At 40.0% G+C, this 19,606-nt stretch overlaps 1 protein-coding gene across 5 annotated transcripts in view; it reads left to right on the forward strand.

Moving 5' to 3' along the window:
• The first annotated feature begins 2,410 nt into the window (after positions 1–2,410).
• Positions 2,411–19,606, forward strand: part of LOC144728885 (diacylglycerol kinase beta-like) — a 139,134-nt gene continuing 121,938 nt past the window's right edge. For 3 of the 5 annotated variants that reach the window (XM_078608631.1, XM_078608640.1, XM_078608602.1), the window contains exons 1-2: positions 2,435–2,500; positions 14,860–15,034. The gene's annotated coding sequence lies outside the window, so the exon portion shown is untranslated. Of the gene's footprint in view, positions 2,501–14,859; positions 15,035–19,606 lie in introns of all 5 variants that reach the window. The other 2 variants (XM_078608647.1, XM_078608612.1) reach the window with 2 other exon arrangements.

The raw sequence follows: 19,606 nt of genomic DNA on the forward strand, positions 1-19,606 counted from the left end.
TGTTGTCTCAAGCACGCACTGTGACTTGTGCGCACATTGTGGTGGTATGCACTTGGTTCACGTTGAAATAGAACATTTCCCTTTTAACTGCTGGAATTTTAAAGGCCACGTGTGAGGCATGCGCGGTCTTGAAACCAGGAACGAGGTGGCTTGTTATGTGCGTGGCTTTTAATGCCACGGAAACACCCCACGCAAGAGCTCGTGAGATTGTCGCTGTGTTGAAAACAAAAATGTTGTCGCAAAAGTATTTCACCCCCCAAAGGTAGCAAAGTGCAATTGAAATGTCTTCGTCGCCGCGTGCACGATGCAGTAGTGGTATACGTATGTGTTTCCCATAATATTCAGAGAACATTTGTACGTGCAAAGAGTAGGTTATTTTTTCTCTCTGATCTGGAATATGCATCGTCGTGACCTAACCCACAATCCAAATATGACTCATTGTTTTAGCATACGCTTTAAGTTATAGTATGTTGATGTGTATTTTAGTACAGTATTTTCATATTTGTAACTGTAAAGCACGATATTATATTTTTCATTCATGTGTCTGGGATTCGATGGAATATTTTAGTTCTCTGGGACATGTTTTTGGAGCGTAATATTTTTTGTATATATATTTTTCGCCATCCACGGTGTTACACTTGTCTGTACTCTTTAGTATATTATTGTCATTCGTAGCTCAGGTTTTTATGAGATTGTATTTCGTTGTATTGTATTGTAAACATTGGCACTTTAATAACATTATGTTGCGGACGTGCCTAAATGTTTTGCTGCGCGCTGTGGGTCAGAGCATCGCAATACGATATATTTGCATGCCACATTCACAAATAAATATCGAATGTCATGCTTTTAAAACGGCGTAATTTTCTCAACGTATAATGTGATATGTGTGTACGTCACTACGGATATGCTTTCCTGCGCCTGGTTTAGCTTCTGGGTGCGGGATGGATGTCAACCCTGTAGTTTGGAAGGATGTGTGGTTCATCTGGTCCACGTAATCATGCCATTTTGTGCAGCCAGCATATCAGCATAAACAAAATGGAGAAAAGAGAAAACCTTCTGTAGTTCAGTTAAAAGCTGATAAGTGTTCCCTCATGACTATCTGCAAGCTGCACTGATTTAGATATTCCTGAAATTCAAGAGGATAAGAGGCAATATTACGAATGTCCGTGCTATTTGTTTTCAAGCTCTCAATGCAGAATGATTTTGTGTTCAATACATTGCAGTTTAGTCAGAGTCATGATGGTTATAAATATTTGAGGGAAACTAAAATGTATAATTCTGAAATTACAAAAAATATTTCCCAAGGAATGTAATACTCGTATTACCAAACCTAGCAGCGTTAATGTTTGAAAGCGTGGAAAAATAAATATACCAAATATGATGCCGTGTAACCTTTAATTACCCAGCAATTCTTTCCCGTATCCTTGCTTGCCTAATCAATTATTCATATTCGCTGGCCACATGTATGCTATTAAAAGTAGTAACATAACACCCACATGAAATATAAAGCACGTATATGACCTAAGTAACAGATGATCGGGCACATTAAAAAGTACCATTCTCAAATACATTTGCTGTGAAATTATTTTAAAAAGTATTGGTTACATGTGTACAATAACCATACATTAGAATTATAAATGATCCTAAAAACTTTACTTTACTGATTTTGTGTTATATTTGTCATAGGTAATTATTACTATTTTGTGCATAGGTACTCAGTGGTGAGGCCTTTCGCATGAGAAAACGAAATGCAAACATTCCTGTTTGTGAAGGCTTGGCCACGTGGCAGTATTTAAGAGTTTAGAGTTCACGTGCAATTCTGTGTTATTTTTAGTCCGTTCCGTTGTTGTGGAAAATTCCTGTGGCGTTTTTCTACCTCAACACAAATATCATGTAAAAAATATTTTTTTTTAGCAACCAAAATGTAAGTTTATCAGCGGCATAATAAGATATGATAAATCTAAGCGTGACCACAGGGTTATAATACAGAATAACGTGTGTTTTAGACACATATACTCCCACATCTTTTATTACACTAGTGGCGTTGTTACACAAAATATTTCGAGACTCATAAAAAAAATATTTGTCGTGAGTGCTGAGCCAGATGTTTTAGAAAAACCAGAGCTGTTGCATTTTTCAAGAAATGGCAATGTATTTTTAAATAAAAATTGAGAAAAGCCCACGTTACTGCGGAGCTGCTTGGGCATCAATGATATCAATCAAAAAAGGGTTACAGTGTACATGTGTTTATCTTATATCTGTGGAAACTACCGTTTTGTGGTTTTCTCATTTCCTCATGCCAACTTTCCCCCCCCCCCACCTGTGCGTGTCTTCCCAGCCCATCCCTTCCCTGAATATCATGCAGGCCAGCCCCTGAGATCTCCTGTTGAGAACTGGATTGTGTGGTTCATCTACATTCTCCACCAGCTGGTTGTGCACTGTAACGGTGTGGTGTCCAGGCTTCATGCTCAGACGAGCCATACCAACAAACGCCGTAGTGGTAAGACAGCGACATTTACATCTCACACCACACACTGCTACATTTCATTTTTGAGATTTTGTTTTGCTGCAACTCGAGCTCGACACCGTGCCAGCAGGCTGTCTAATATCGTAATTGATGTCAGTGCATGTGTATATTGGCTTCATATTAAAAGTAACTGCCATGGTACTATTCCAGTAATGCTGCTATCTATTTTGAAAGTGGCCATTGGCCTTTACACTTTACATTTCTCGATTTGCTTGTGCAAGCTATTTTGAAGCTACGCAATGCATGATGTCACCCATACAGCAGGAGACAGGCCACACGATGAATGTTGTTGTGTGCTTTGCATCTTATTCCAAAATGAAGTCTGGATTGTGTCCTGGTGGTTTTGATAATAGAAGGACACAAATGCCTCGAGTTATAGTGCTTGGCCTGATGCAATTCAGTAGAGAATGCCATCGTGCTTTGGGAGGCTATAAAAGATCAGTGGTACGTGGCAGATTGAAGGGGGGAGCATCCACTAAGTTGTCCTTTATAGCTCTTGGCGCCCAATCAGTTGGAGTGACAGAGAGCGCTGACAAGTTATGCCCTCACCCCACCTTGCTTCCACCCAGGCAGTATAGAGACTACATTAATCTTGTTAGGCTGTGTGCTCATTGATCCCACTTCGCACATGGGCTGTCTTTGACACGGGTGGATATTGGCACATGTTGTAATGCAATCATACGTGGTAATCATACGTGGTAAAAAGACTAGATTGGGGTGGTTTGAAAGCAATTTTACTTTACCGGTGGAGTATGGAGTAATTGCAAACAAAATCCCTCGAGTCTTTGCAAGCGTTTAATTTGTGCATTCAGCAGGAGCTATTGACGAGTATGGATGGACGCTGGAGGTGGCATTGTGCAATGTGGTTATGGGGCGTGCAGGTAGCGCAAGTTAAAATATTTGTAACAAAAAATATATTATTTGGGTCTTTCGGTAAAGTCACGTAGATAGGTTGAAAGAAAATAACAAAAAATAACGTCGTAGTTTTTTGTTATTTTCTTTCAACCTATCTACGTGACTTTACCGAGAGACCCAAAGAATATGAATTCCTGCAGTCACGGAAGTTTTAAGTCATCGTTTTTTTTATTGCGCTCTTTCTTATGAGTATAAGGTTTCCTGGTGAGAGTCCTGGTTCCAAGACTTTAATATTTGGCAGCCTTCTTTTTAAGACACTGTAATCAATCTTGATTTGAGGCTTTCGTGACTGCAGGAATCCATACTCTTTGGTTATTTCGGTAAAGTCACGTGGGTAGAAATCAAATAAAACAAATCACGACGTTTCGATCGCAACACAAGCAATCTTCATCAGGTGGAACAACTACAGCAAGAAAATGCTGAAGTAAGCGAGAGAGCTGCCGTGGCAAGATGTTATAGGTAAGAAAGGGGGGAGCCAAGGGGGGAGAGAGAGGCGGGGGGGAGAGAGGACGTGAGGCTGGGGGGGGGGGAAGTGGGCGGGGCTAGAAGTGGGAATCTGCGTGTGGGACACGGGGGGGGGGGGAATAAAAATGTACTAGTAACCGGCAGGTACGATGGAAACAACCACAACCAGTTCAGGCATTACATGGTTAATAACATCCTTCCAATGATTGTTCAATTTGTATCCATCTTCTCGATTTAAGTTATGTCTATGTTTATATATCTGGATGGCTTCATGAACAAACCTTGATAGTTGCCCGAAGGTTTGCAGAGTATCTTGGTCTCGGAAAAAACAATATGCGAGCCCACAGCGTTATAACAACGGTCAGCTACGGCAGACATCCACCCTACGTCCTTCCTTGTGGAAGAGATACGTAAATGACACTTTCGTCATTTGGCCACATGGCCTGCCAGCATTGAACCAATTTTCTCAACCACATCAATTCCATATATACACCCATCCATCAAATTCACCATGGAAGTGAAGAAGGATGGTAAGATACCATTCCTGGATGTTTTGTTTGAGAAGAGGCCTGATGGCTCTTTGGGACACTCTGTCCACAGGAAAGCCACCCACACAGATTCCTATCTAAAACCTGATTCCCACCACCATCCGGCCAAAAAGAATTCCCTCATCAAAACACTACACCATAGGCCTCACTGCATCTCCGACCAACACCACCTAGCCAGTGAACTGGAACACGTACACCAAGCCCTCAAGATGAATGGGTACTTGCACCGCATTATTCGCAAAGCTGTTTCTCCAACCATGGAGAAACAATCTCCTGAGAAGTCAATCAAAACCATCACTTTACAATACCAAACAGATTTCCAAAATCTTAAACAAACACAAGATCCAGATCCGATCAATACAGTACACAAAATCCGTGATCTAATCCCATCTGTGAAGGAGGTCATTCCTGACATGCAATACCCTGGAGTCTACAAACTGAGTTGTACCTGCGGTAGCAGTTACATTGGAGAAACGAAACGACATGTCTCGGACCGTGTTCGCGAACACAAGACAGATCTGAAACACGGCAGAACCAATACCTCTGCCGTAGCTGATCATTGTTATAACGCTGTGGGCTCGCATGATGTTGTTTTTTCCGAGACCAAGGTGCTCTTCAAACCTTCGGGCAACTATCAAAGGTTTGTTCATGAAGCCATCCAGATATATAAACATAGACGTAACTTTAACCAAGAAGATGGATACAAATTGAACAATTTGTATCCATCTTCATTAAGAAATATATTTAATTTGAAATGAATAGCATGAAGTTTAATCATTATAATTACAGTACTACGAAAACAATGTGAGAAATATCCAATTTTGTATTCTTCTGCGAGCAGAATACAGTACTTGTGTTTAGCCCTATTGCTGTAATTATGTTAAATACTGGGAGCAGAAAACAGTGTAATGCATTCTGAGTACATTAGTCATAGCTGCTGGTGATTACTGGTGCCTACCCAGGGACTGCGGTCCAAATTGCTCGTATGTCTTATGTTTTATGGATTTTTATTATTCACAAAACATTAATTTGTTAGCTAATCTTAGATTAAAAATATTAGAATCTCTGCATTGTTGAAGTATAAATGATCATTATTCAATTCAGTTCTCAATTATTAGAGCCTATGCATTGTACAATTAATTGCGTGCTGAAACGCCTCTCGTAAAATGTTATACTAAACAGGTTTCAGTCTAATCTGAGGAATGCTTATAATAATTGCCATTGTAATGCCTTCACTAACTTTTATGCCCTGCAGCTCACACTTGCAACAATTACCATTCGTTGTGTTGAAACAATATGAAACTGTGCTGTGCTTCAGCAGTGCTGGTGAACTCGGTGAGCAGACTGGATTATGAACGCTGTGATCGGAGGTTGATTTCCTGCCACGGTTAACATCAGTGTTGAGGGATATCTGAATCGGTCCTGGACCACACCCACTTCGCCAACACTCGGTGACCCACTATGGTATCATATGGTCAAACATTTTCTATTACCAAGAGACATGGGGACCCCTTCACACAGCAGTGAATTGACAGACGTTCTGTAAACATTTCAATGCATTATCATTGCCGATACCACAGCATTCTGGAATTAATTTTAAAAAATGTCATCAATTCACTACTGGATGAACGCTTCCTTCCCCATGCCGTCTCAGTCATGGGGATTACCTTGAGATACTCAATTACTCTGCTCTGCGTAGGTTGGTGAAGAGGATCCCCAGGACCGGTTGAGATATGATTCGGCATATTCTTAGGGTTTTTTTCGGTAAAGTCACGTAGGTAAAAATTTTAAATTAATAAAATAAAAATCACGACGTGACTTTACCGAAAAAACCTAAGAATATGAATCCTTGCAGTCACGAAAGATTCAAATCTAGAATTAATACCCTCTACGGGGAGGAATTCCACCTATCTGTTCCACCTGAAGACGGAAGCTTGTGTTGCCTCCGAAACGTCGTGATTTTTATTTTTATTTTACTTTTATTAATTTTAATTTTTTACCTACGTGACTTTACCGAAAAAACCTAAGAATATGAATCCTTGCAGTCACGAAAGCTTCAAATCTAGAAATGATTCGGCACTCACGTTAGCCATTGTTAGTCACTGAATTCAGGTAGCCCTGTTCATAGCGCTATGGCGCAACATAAAGAAAACAAAGTGGGTTTCTTTCATATACAGTACCGTACTTCCTTGTTTCTCGAACTGGTCACCTCCTGCACAATTTGCCCTTTTGTTGTGTTTGATGAAAAAAAAATGGAACACGAATAGAAACTGTTAATTGCTGATACCTTCTCACACAATGTATTGCATTAAACTCTTATTCAGATATATTTGCAGTATTTTACATGGTTTGTTAGATAAAATGATCAGACAGAAACGCTGTTCATTGTATATTTACTTGATGTTGAGATTACCATGATAAGATGAATCGTGTTATGTAAAAATCCCAAATGTTATTCCCAGTGTGCTATTGGCATCGTATCAAAAGGTGAAGAATTCATTTGGGATTCTCGCAAAGAGGTGAATATTTTACATTGAAGGAGATATCTGTGACATCATTCTAATCTCTCTTCCACACACAAAGAAAGGCACTTTCCCACATGGCTTTCAACAGATAAATATTTGGCACATAGCAATCAAAAACATAATTATATCAGAGCTAAAATTAAGTGGACAATTCAAATGTATAACTGGTTACTGAGTTTATAAAATCAACTTGCCACACTTTAGAGGCCGGTTTCATCACAGGTGGCTGCCCAAATTCGAACACAGGGTCTCAGCAGTGCTGGCTTAGATCTCTGACTCATGAGCAATCTATCCTCCAAACAATGTGTATTAATACATTTTCTTATTGAGATAAACAAATATATACTCCGGATTCTTCCCACATGCAAATTTATATTTAAGACTTTGTCAAAACATCGTAATGCAGGAACTTCTTGAAAAGAGATTTCGATTTAAAGCTTTCGTGACTGCAGGGATTCATCTTCTTGGTTCTTTCGGTAAAGTCACGTTGAAGGGAAATAATGAAATAAAAATATATAACATAATAAAATAAAAGTCTCACGACGTTTCGGCCACAACGCAAGCAGCCGTCGAAAAGACAGCGTCCGAATGTCATGTTATTCGGACGCTGTCTTTCCGACAGCCATGTCATGTCATTCGGACGCTGTCTTTCCGACAGCCCTGTTCTTCACCTGAGGACGGCTGCTTGCGTTGTGGCCGAAACGTCTTGAGAATTTTATTTTATTATGTTTTATTATTTCCCTTCTACGTGACTTTACCGAAAGAACCAAGAAGATGAAGGGGTTCTTGAAAAGAGGCTTGCAACTCAATGAGGGTGTATAAATGACATTGTTATATGCAAGTATTTGTAGTACAGGTTTAATTATGCATTTTAGCAGGTGATAATTCAGGCAATGAAGGTTTTTTGTAATGGAAACCTGGTAAAATGCAGAGGAAGAAAAAAACGGTCACGAAAGAGAAACTGGTGGAAAATGTATTATCTACCCTGTATGTCAAGATGTTTCATCTACCTTGACAACATGTTAAGGAATGTGTGATGGAAGCACTGTCTGGGATTATTTTTCACGTCAGATATCTGAACGCTGCTCAAGCCTGTCATTTTCTGTTTGTCTTTGCAATATCTATCTCGGCCTCGCCGTGCGCTGCGTTGCACCGCTAGTCGAGTAGATAACCACGTGTTCAATAAACCCTCGGAGCCAGGATGACCGTCCAACTCCGATCGTCATTTATTGATTGTAACAGGTAAAACTGGTGAGAAAACACAGATACAGCATCTGTTATAATTCGGAAACACCCACACAATGAACACCACAGCATCAGAACATTGTCTCAGATAACAATAGATCCTGGAAGGACCAGGCCCCCACATTACCCCTGAACAACTAGACAAAGGCACAAGCTGGTGCGTTGCATACAGGCACATAGTGTATTCATCCCACTGCACCCCAAATGTACAGCATTACACTTAACACTAAACTGTGGATAAGATACTTCGTCATCACTCTCAGGATCGCAACATAGGCACAAGTCTGACTCGACCTACTAAATCACAAGTAACATCCACAATAAGGAAAGTCACAGGCTTCGTTACTAACTAGGCCTCGTATTTACTACAACAACTTAACGGCACCATAAAGGCATTTACATTGCTATAACGGTCATTCCAACATTACAACAGCATTTCCAATATTATAGGAATATAAACAAGTTACAGATAATGCTTCTTAAGCTCCCACAATGGACAAGTGCGGCTGTGGTCTCACTGAGATGCGATGCGTGCCGCCATCTTGACTTATCTGTGTAATGGCCGACGCCCCCGTGGTACAGTGGAAATCTAACATCGTCACTTCCTGGTCACGTGACCAACATTAGCATCAAAAAACAGGAACTTCCTGTGAACACACGCTCCACATCTGCCGTGAGGCAAGACAATATCTGTAAAACTGGACAAATGATAACCACGATTTTACCTCGAAAAGATGGCCAAAATGTAAGCCCATGTAATGTACAAATGATCACTTATGTTCACGTGACTTTACTTTCATTCCTCACGTGCACAGAGTTGCATCGCGAACGTCGACTTTACGGGAAATCGCGGCACTCGAAGTGAAACCTCGGCACCATCCTTCAATAAACACTCCACATGCGGAGGATCTGGTCCTCTTGGTCGTAAAATAAAATTATGCCAAACCCCACTGACAACTGCATTATTTATTGTTACTTTGTTACTGCTCGTGCACGCCTGGGGTCGAATGTTTCTCCACTGTTCCAAGAACGCTGTTATTGTTCAGCAGCAGTGATTGGCAAATAACAAAGTAGCCTCGATGTAATTACCATTATTGTGCACACGTAGAAAAGCATTGCCATTTATATTGACTGTCTCAAATAATGCACAATAAACTGTTCAATATCCTTTAACATAAAAATAAAGGAATGTCATGTTCTTTTTTTAAATACTGCACTTGTAAGGTATGGTTTATACCTTACAAATACTGTACCATGATGGTATGTAATGTGTATGCTCGAATGTTTTTGAGGACAGTATAGTACATGGTAAATAACAAATGTTTCCCCTCTCAGAGACAAATAGTATTTTCCCAAAATTTCCAAAATATGATAAGAGGAATGTTGATGATTTACCCAGGAAAGCCTCAAGCTTATATATTTTTAATGAGGCTGCTGCCTTGGGATGTTTGGTGACTGCCATTATTGAGTGTTGGGATTCATGTGGGAGGAAAACGAGAATGCCAGGGTAAACTTGCCGTATGTGATGGAGTGACGCTCAGCACTGCCACCACCTACTACGCTGCAGCCGCTCGCCTACAACATACCTGTCAACTCATACGGTTTACCTCGTATTCTTGTGCAGGGAAATTTAGTTTTCAGGTCCAAATGGCGTACAGCCGTTTCAATACGGGCAAAAATATCTACACTATTTGTTTTGTGTTTATCCCTTCTGATGGAACTTTGTAGGATGAACGTTGAGATTTATAAGGGTACGGGGTGACCAATAAGATCTGAATTGGTCTGTAATAAGGTAGGCACTGATAAGGGGTTGACAGGTATGCTACAACACCTGGCAAACCGTCACCATCCAAAGTGCTGAGTGCCGAAAACTGCATTCCCAACTCTGCTTAGCTTCTGGGATTCGACAAGATCTCAGAAACTTGACATTTCTGCGTCTGTCACTCGGGTGTGTTTTATCTATTGCGGAAAGCTTCGGCAACAAATGTTTTCATATGGTGTACTAGAAAGTGTATTAGATATGTACACACCTTTTTACTACAGGCTTTGTCCATAACTTAGGCTTTATGTAAAGCGCTTTGAGGTCATGTGCGAATTGTGCAATAGAAACCCGAGTTTATCATGATTATTATACATGTACAGTAGATAATTTTTGTTCATCTACTCCTGGATGAGGGCCCCTCCCTCTTATCTGGGACATGGGGTGTATTTATTTGATCATATTGGTCAGCTCGGGTTGGTGACGGGAGTGAGCATATCTGTTTGAGCAATGAGAGATGCTGACAATGTCTCATAAGAGTAGCCTACAACACGTGTTTTTTGCATAGTGGTCACCTGTTTTTTTCTGTTTAGCTTCCGGGATCTGATAAGATGGGGTAGATTGTCGGTGATTTGGTTATGAACAGGAAACCAGGATGCCAGGGAAAACTTTCCGTATGTGATGGAGTGACACTCCAAACACCCCCCCCCCCGCTGCCACTGCTATGCAGAGTGGCCTGAAATCAAATGCACCGCTCTGGATGTCCGCTGCAAAGTATGCTCTTGAGCTTCGATTATTGTGTGCTGATCTTTAAAGGTGGATTGAAAAATGTTGATATTCCTGCTGATACCCCTGCTGTTATGGAGTGACTCATGCTGCCAGCTATGGCTGCAAAATTTAGTCGGACATGTTATGTATATTGTTTATTGTTCAATTTGAATCACAGTTCCTATGATCGCTGTTACATTGCTTTTATAGCTTTATTTTGGTGATATTCGAAAACGTATGGTTAAGCCATGTTTGTTTGTTGAAGTACGGAGTTAGCCTGATAACTTTATCTAAATTGTCTTATGGTTGTTATTGTTTGACTTGCATCCCATTGGGATTTTTGCACACAGCGTTGATATACGGTGCTTTTTTTTGGAAGATTTTACTGTTTTTTCCTTGGATGCTTCTGTTGCGCTTCGTCACGTTAAGATGTTCTTTGTTCATGTTTTGTTTGTTGCGGTTGCACCCGAGTCAAGAGCCTCATGGCTCACAGGGCTACACCTAATAAATGAAACTGAAAACATATGGGTCTTTAATCAGGTGTATAATGTACTGTGTAGAGTAAAATACATTGCTACTGCTGCAATGGCTGTACAAATATAGAAATAAAATATCAAGCACGAACAAAATGTCGCTGTAGTTTATAGGTATGACGTGGCAAATCACGTATATAGACATTTTTCAAAATATGCAGACCGCGCATATACATTCTACGGTATGTTGTAGGCTTGTACAGTTTACCTTGCAGCAATACACATCTTTTTATATTTTTAGCCAATTCAAGGAAGTAACTGGGGGTGATGGTGGCAAAAATCCATCCGACTTGTTTTACTTGTGTTATGCTCCAGCGTTAACACTGCAGCTGTCAAAAGCCAGGATAAGGTGACTGCAGAGTAGAGAGATGTTTAATATTGTAGCAACGGAGCCACGGTGATTCCCCAACAAGTCAAATGTGACGGATGGGTTCTCACAAGCCTGACGTCATCACTGCCTATTTGTTGTTGGGCCCGGACTGCGGGGTGGGGTGATCGAGTCAGGGAAATCCGGTCTATGTGGGTGGGCCTTAAGGATGCTTGCAAATATGAGTTATTGCAGCTTTTCTTCAGCAAAAGCGTGGATTTTGCCTGCGCCACCGCTTTCTGTATTTTATCAAATGAAAATTCCTCTTTTAAATGCAAGATAACAATCAGGTGTGCCCGGATAACCACTTCAGTCTTGCATACATAGTTGATTTGTGCACGTTTACTCGTTTTGTATGGCAATGCAAAGGTATATTATTCTCAAGTTACTTTAGTTTTTACCCAATGTTTGTAGTATATGTGAAAAATCACCGCAAACACCAAGTTAAGTGATTAGAGGCAAAATATAACTGTGTTGATGCTCACAATTTAATGAGATTTAATTGTTTTTACAAAGAAAATTGATTTTATTTCCTTCCCTCGGCTCTTGTGACTGTTACTTTTTTTTTATTGTGGGTTCAAATTATTGCACTAAAATAGGTTTATTTAGACATTGGTTTAAATAGAAAATTCACTAATTGGGCCCTCTTTCACTTGGAAGATGGGGTCCCGCGACGGTTTTACAGATTATAATTTACCATTACATTTTACAACATGATGGGATCTATGGGTAAATTTTTTCTTATAACGTAGAGCACCATTGGCACAAGTGATTCACCGAGCGTGCGATAATAGACGCACGTTGTCTTTTGGCAATGATGATGGTGTGCTCAAATTTCTGCATTGCAACTGAAGGTGAGTGGTTGTGCAGTTATGGGCAAGATGAGAGGAGAGACGGTTGTCAATGCAGTGGGTGTGAAGCAGTAGCGTCGTGACTACATTCATTATCAGGTCAGCGGGTGCGGAAATCGTTCAGGTTGGGCCCTAACATTTGGGTTGTCTCTCATGGTGATTGTCAAGAGGGCCCCAATTCGTAGCTTTGGCCACCAGGGGTGGGGAGGGGGGCAAGGCACCCCCTGCCCCCAGACTCATTACGCTGCTGTTGTGAAGACATAAAACACGTGTTATTTGTATTGTTTCCGAAAGGATTCAATGTACTTGCCCACGTGTGTGTGGTCATATTGCCACCGACTTAGTGGCTCTTAATGAGTGAGAAGCAACTGATAATTAAACCAGGGCTCAACAAATATATGTTTCTTTACAAACGCAGTTTCTCAAAAACCCAGATAATTCACGCATGCACGGATAATCAAGGGCCGTCCATAAATGACGTCACGTACCTAGGGGGGGGGGTCATACATTTGTGACGATGTGTGACGAGGGGGGGGGTGAGAAATGTGACGTCGCATGAAAATGCGCAACTTTAAATAAATATAAACATGTTCTACTTAATTAAATAGACTTTTTAGTAAATGTATTCTCCTACAACATCAGAGTGCAGTGCCACATTAAATACGCACTACAATGACAATAGTTTAAAGCGATTTGAAGCATGTTATATTTGTTTTGGGGGGGGGCAGAGCTTTGTGACGTCATTTGAGGGGGGGGTCTGACTTTTTGTGACGCCGTGTGACGACGGGGGGGGGGTAAAATCGTCCAAAATCGAGTGACGTCATTTATGGACGGCCCCTTACATAATAACAATGTAAACAAGCCCGTTGTTATTAGCACTCACACTGCGCGAGCCAATTCACACACGATCCACTCTTTGTATGTCCTGTTACTCACATCGTGCACCTCCTTGAAAGGTGACACCGCTGGCGAGGAAACAATGTCCTCCGCCAATGAGAACCTTAACTGGGGGGTGTGCATGACAGAGGTTTCCACAATGTCACTGTGCCACAGACAACTTTGAATTCGTTTTTTTGTATTCATTAACCTGGCCACCTGAGCGAATTTGTATCAGATTTGAGCAAGGCCGTAGTCATGGAGTCAACATTGGGGGGACCAAATCTCCCAGGATGTCTGAGGGTCCCAACCCAGAAAAATATATAAATTTGAAAACTCATTCCCTGCCTAAAATATAAAAAAAAATCACTAACACATGGGATGGACTTTTTTTCTACGATAATGTCTAATGGTGCATTGCATTACTTTGCTCTGTTTTTACTTTTTTTTACCATTTCTTGTTTCATTGTATGTAATGGCAGAGATTAGGGATTCATAATCATATAAACAGAAATCTATGCATTGATTTATATGAAGACAAGTCCAGATATTGTGGCGTAAGGTTCAGCAAATTGTTGTTTTTATTTACATAGCATAGCAATTATTTGATAGCAATATGTTGGGGGGGGGGACATATTGAGCATTTTTGATTATTGGGGGGGATGTGCCCCCCCAATATATATTATAATTACGGCCTTGGTTTTGACAGAGAAAGGACTGACTAATCTGTTGCATATTTCTCAATAGAATTCGATATTATTATAGTGCCATTCATCTACACAATTAAAGGAAAATGTATTGTTATAATTTTTTTTATATTATTGATATCTTGCCACTAACTGTACGCTATAAATAAACATCTAAACATTGTAACTGTTTACATCTTCACAGTCAATTTTCTTTGGTATTATACGTAAAAAAAGTATTTGACTTCTTTATTAACCCGCTATACTTGTGAAGACTAGAACACTCTCAATGAAACTTAGAGCGCGCGTGCGACATCGCCGTGAACTTTCGCACGACGACGCAGAATGGACCGTCGCCCGCGTCGACGCCTTACAACGTGCTCATTCAATCGCTCACATTCCGAAAGGGATGGACGAGCATTTGGGAGAACGGAGGTGCTTTTTAAATCCTTTAAATTAAGTTCACTTGCTTTTACTTGCTTGCGCGCTTACGACCGTGCAAATCTTTCGGTCGTTTTTTAACCCACTTCCCGTGATCCAATCGAGCTGACATTTTGCACACAGACTCGTTGTGCGTGACAATTTATTTTCGTGAAAATTTTTTTCCAAAATTTTCCACTTTTTAGGAAAACAAATTATTGCATATTTAATTTAATATACCAATATGATAAAAATGAAACTCTTACTCAAGAAAAACAGAAATGAATAATAAAATAAAACCGATGCCACGCATATAAAGGATTTATAGTGAAAAACTTTGTTTTTACGGGTTAATTTTTTGTGGTCTGTTGCAGCACGTTGCTCTGCGCTTGGCCGCGTGTCATCCTTAAGACTTGGCCGTTTAAAGGGCTCCCACGTGCTCCGCCCCAGTGTGACGTCGCCAGTGGAGATTCGCATCCCCCCGTTGGGGGTTTCTTACCTTCGCTGGAGTGCTGCTCTCCGGCTCTTTGGTCTCCCGTGCCATCGTTGGTGAGTGGAGTTTTTTTCATCTCCCTCTCTCTCCCATTCCTCTTCTTCTTTCACCCTCCCCCCTCTCTCATCCATTCCCTTCCATCTGTTTCCCCTCCTGTGTACGTCCGCGAGCGTTAGAATCCTCGTAGCTTTCACGTGTCCCGTGTCTGACCACAAACCTCTCCTCCTCTCCTCGGGTTGCATTTCTACAACGGTGCAATTAAAGTGCACGCTGCCCACGTTTATTGCGAGCAGACGCACGGGATGATGCTCTGATATTGCATTGCCGTAGCGCGATAAATGCTGTACTTTATACCTTACATGTGAGTGAGAGAGAGAAAAAACGAGGCTTAATTTAAATTGTGATTGAGAAACGCCGGTTGTAGGTGTGCGAAGCGGTGGAATGGATGATGCTGGTCAATGACATTTTTGGTGGCACATTGATTGCTGTGTTTTAATCTGTGAATTGTGAAGACAAGACGGGGTTTTTGTTGTTGTTGTTGTAGAGGACAACGAAGCGAAGGTGTTAGGAGAAACCCTCACCCCTGTCACCTCATGTGGAGAATGTAAACATGTATTGCTTTGTAAAGTTTGCAGTGTTCCCTGAAATGTTACCGGTGGACGGTGTCAGACAGCCGATTGGCCGATAAGGGCTGCGATGTTTGAACGTAAATGTCAATACAATATTGTAATTTATCTTGTCAAATACATCGTCTCATTGAACGTAAACGAACGTGGATGCTGTTCAAAATGTTTTTTTTATTTTCAGCTGCTTTGCGAAAACTCGTTTCTCGTTTGTGATTTGGCGTTTACGCCTTGGGCGACCGGATGACTCATTGGGGACATTTTTGCTTGACAGTCCTGGGTTCGATTCTCAATTTCTGGCACCTTTCTGTGTGGTGTTTGCACGTTTTCCCCATGTTCTGCACGGGCATGCTTCCAAAGCTGAAAAGAATGCATTGGCAATACATCCCAAAGTTGAAAAAATACCGGCGAATTCATCGATTGGGATTACACGTTGCAACATCGCTCCCTACTGGGATAACCTGCAGCACCCTCCTGAAAAATTGTATTGAGCATCAGTGAGACTTTCCTGGGTAAACAAGTATGAAACTATATTCTTAGGTTTTTTCGGTAAAGTCACGTAGGTAAAAAATAAAAATTAATAAAAGTAAAATAAAAATAAAATAAAAATCACGACGTTTCGGAGGCAACACAAGCTTCCGTCTTCAGGTGGAACCGTCACAGCACGATAGCTGTATCAAGTGAGATGGTTCCACCTGAAGACGGAAGCTTGTGTTGCCTCCGAAACGTCGTGATTTTTTTTTAATTTTACTTTAATTTATTTTAATTTTTTACCCTACGTGACTTTACCGAAAAAACCTACGAATATGAATCGTTGCAGTCACGAAAGCTTCACATCTATAAGTATGAAACTAACCAGAATATGCCTTTATTGTGCAGTATATGTTTCTCAACTTTTCCAGAACAAAAGAACGTGACTCATTGAGATTACGTTTAATGTACTACAGTATAGTTTAATATATATTTGTATGTCCTTGTTTACAAACCGTACGTTAAAATAGTTTCCATGATGCACAACTGAGAAGCGGCATCTCACTTACAGCCCGACTCTAATGGCAGCGCTGAGTGACGTATGGGACACCAGAGACTAGGGGTTTTAGTGTTTCAGATAACATTTCTTACAAGTAGCACTCCTTCCTGTCGTGGGTATTTGAGCATTTATACAAGTCCCTTTATAGACATTAACACACCAGCCCATTCATTTTAAATACCATGTACAGTATGGCTTAGGCAACTTGCTCCCACTGAAATCGCTCAAATATGTTATTCATGTATACAGTATGTATAACTGTATATTGCTTTAGATCCTACAGTGTTCATTGTTTATTTACACGTGTAATGTGCGTGGTGTAATATGCACAATATACATTTCATTTTGTTTCTGTTGCATTTGCAGGTGTCTGCAAGTCTCTTGAATGCCATTTTAAAAGCCTTTAAAAATAACACTCACGTTTTGTTTGATAGGAAAATATAATTAGCCTTTTTATTATATGGATGTTTAACATAGTCATTTTGGCAGTAGCTTGGCAAAAAATGTATATCCTTAGTCATCCACTGGATAGCGCAATTTAATATTCACAAAGTTGAATGAGACCTGTTAAATATATCATTGAACTGTTTTTTTTATAGATGTGTTATCCATAGCTTACATGAAGTAAAATATATAAAAAATAATATGATAAATGAGGCACAATGCGAAGTTAATATATGTGCAGGTAAACAGGTGGTACAATTAACCTTTAGAAAATCAATGGAGGAGTCTTTTTGGTCTGGTTTTCATGACAAATAGGACGCATCAAATATGCAGAGGTAATGACAGCTCCCAGCATCAGTGGAACATCAGCATGGACGGTGCTACAAATGACAGCACATTCAAAAATTGCAAACCAAGCCAAAGACCACGAGAGATCAAAGACAAAATACAATTGGGGTAGGCGTATCAGGAAACCGACTGTGCCATAACCCTAATTGCTAAATTGAAAACTGCGGTAAAATGTGCTTGAGCATAGTATAGCCAAACTCCCTACCCCTCACCATTATTTTATATAAATACGTAAATGTATTCTGATAACTGTTTGAATTTTAAGTCAATCTATGTGAGGGTTATAGTCTGTTACCCAAGCAAGAGTGGTGAGATTTGGCATTGTGGGTACACACATGCAGGTTGCTGCCACCTGTCCTGGTTTTCTCAGGATGTCCTCTTTTTGAGGTCCCTGTTCCTGGAAATCTCATAAGTTTTCCCGGGAAATTAACAGGTCCAGTTTTTGTCAGGAGTGTAACCATTAATACACCACTCAAGACGATGCATTTACATGCATTGCTCTCCACATCTGGTCGTGTGAGATATTATTATTCCCATGATATCTCCCATTTTTTGGTATTTGAGAGGTGGGAACCCCAAATGCACTCGCTGGATACCTCAGCACACTTCCCAAGTAGCTGTGGGACTCTGGGAGTTCATGGAAATCATTCCAAAGCTAGGCCAATCGGGGATGTTTACATTCACCAGGTGAGCTCAATTACATTAATTTGCGAAAGCAGGCTTTCCACTCAATCACTAACATCTTGGCATATATCGGCATCATTACTACTGTATGCGTCTATTGCATTTCCAAAGGATGACTGTAATTGGTGAACATGTATATTTTACTGTGAACTGGAAGAGCATGAATTAAGTGTCATTACAATAATAAGAAAGTGAGTATTATGCAACTTCATTGAAATTGGTTTCGTGAATTTGTTCTTGCACAGCAAAAGCTGTATATACTTCATATGCACATTACATAGACATTTGCACCTATTCCAAAAATGTCATGTTAAAATAATGACTTGGCAATGGTGTCCTTAACGACAATGTGCATAGCACCATCTCGTTATTAAACTATGAATCAACTCTGTCATATCTAGTAAGCATTGTTTTAACCAGACTATCAACGTCATTTTCATTCCTCTGATATGCTTATCAACCCTTGAATGGCATAGGACCAATAATACAACCATCGTATCAGTAGCTATTTATATTCCGTGTGCAACATTATATGAATCCACATATGCATTGTGCTAGACTGTGTAAGAGTAAATTCAAAAGCATGAATGGCCTAAAACACATTCCATGAAATCCTTAACATATTGCCATCAACATGGAAAAAGCAGTGTTGCTCATGTGTTGTTCATGTGTTGTTGCACACATGAGCAGGGTGACATGGTTATACCCATTTGAATTGTTTTGCAGTAAGTTGACAGCACTAATCATCTTCTTGTCCTAGTTAAATTGTTAAATGAAGCTTGAAAATGCTTGAGATGTGAGATAATTGTTATAATCATAGCGTCTCAATCTGGAAACAAGTTGTGACAGGAGCATAAACACGCATTTGAATGAGAGAACACTGTTGATTATGCAGTTAAAGAGCACTGTCATCATGCAATACCTTTTAAACTACGAATACAGCTTATTGAATTGCAACAGAGCGGTTTCTGAACTTAATTCAATATGGTAATCTCGTAAACTAAAATACATTGATGTTTCTCATTTAGATGTAATATGGGCTTTGGAACCATCATATCAGTTTTATTTCTGTATTATTATATTGCATATCTTTGTTTATGTCTTGCTAGGTTTTTGTCATTTTCTTTTAAAATTGTGAGAATTGAGGGGACTCATCGTGTAAACACAGCTGCTGTGCCTTGCACTGAATTTCGTGACCTCAGAATTCCATTCTATGCCCCACATTCTATAGATAGCATTATGTAGGTTTCAAAGCCAAGTATGTGCCTGTTAAATCGGTAATGGATTCTTTGTGTGCTTTAAAAAACATTTGGTTTTTCTGTTTTTAATCGAAACTTGTATAAAAAAAAACATATTTATGGACATGACAATTTTATTGCAATATCATCAAATAATTTTAGAGGTAAAGTGAAATAAATGGGCACTTTGTCTGACCTGTCAAAAATATGACAGGCCTACAGATTTTACAATAAAAATGTGATCTACTGTAGTATGTAATT

This window comes from Lampetra planeri, chromosome 2, assembly GCF_965212315.1.
Source record: "Lampetra planeri chromosome 2, kcLamPlan1.2.h2, whole genome shotgun sequence".
In the NCBI taxonomy this organism is placed as follows: domain Eukaryota; kingdom Metazoa; phylum Chordata; class Hyperoartia; order Petromyzontiformes; family Petromyzontidae; genus Lampetra; species Lampetra planeri.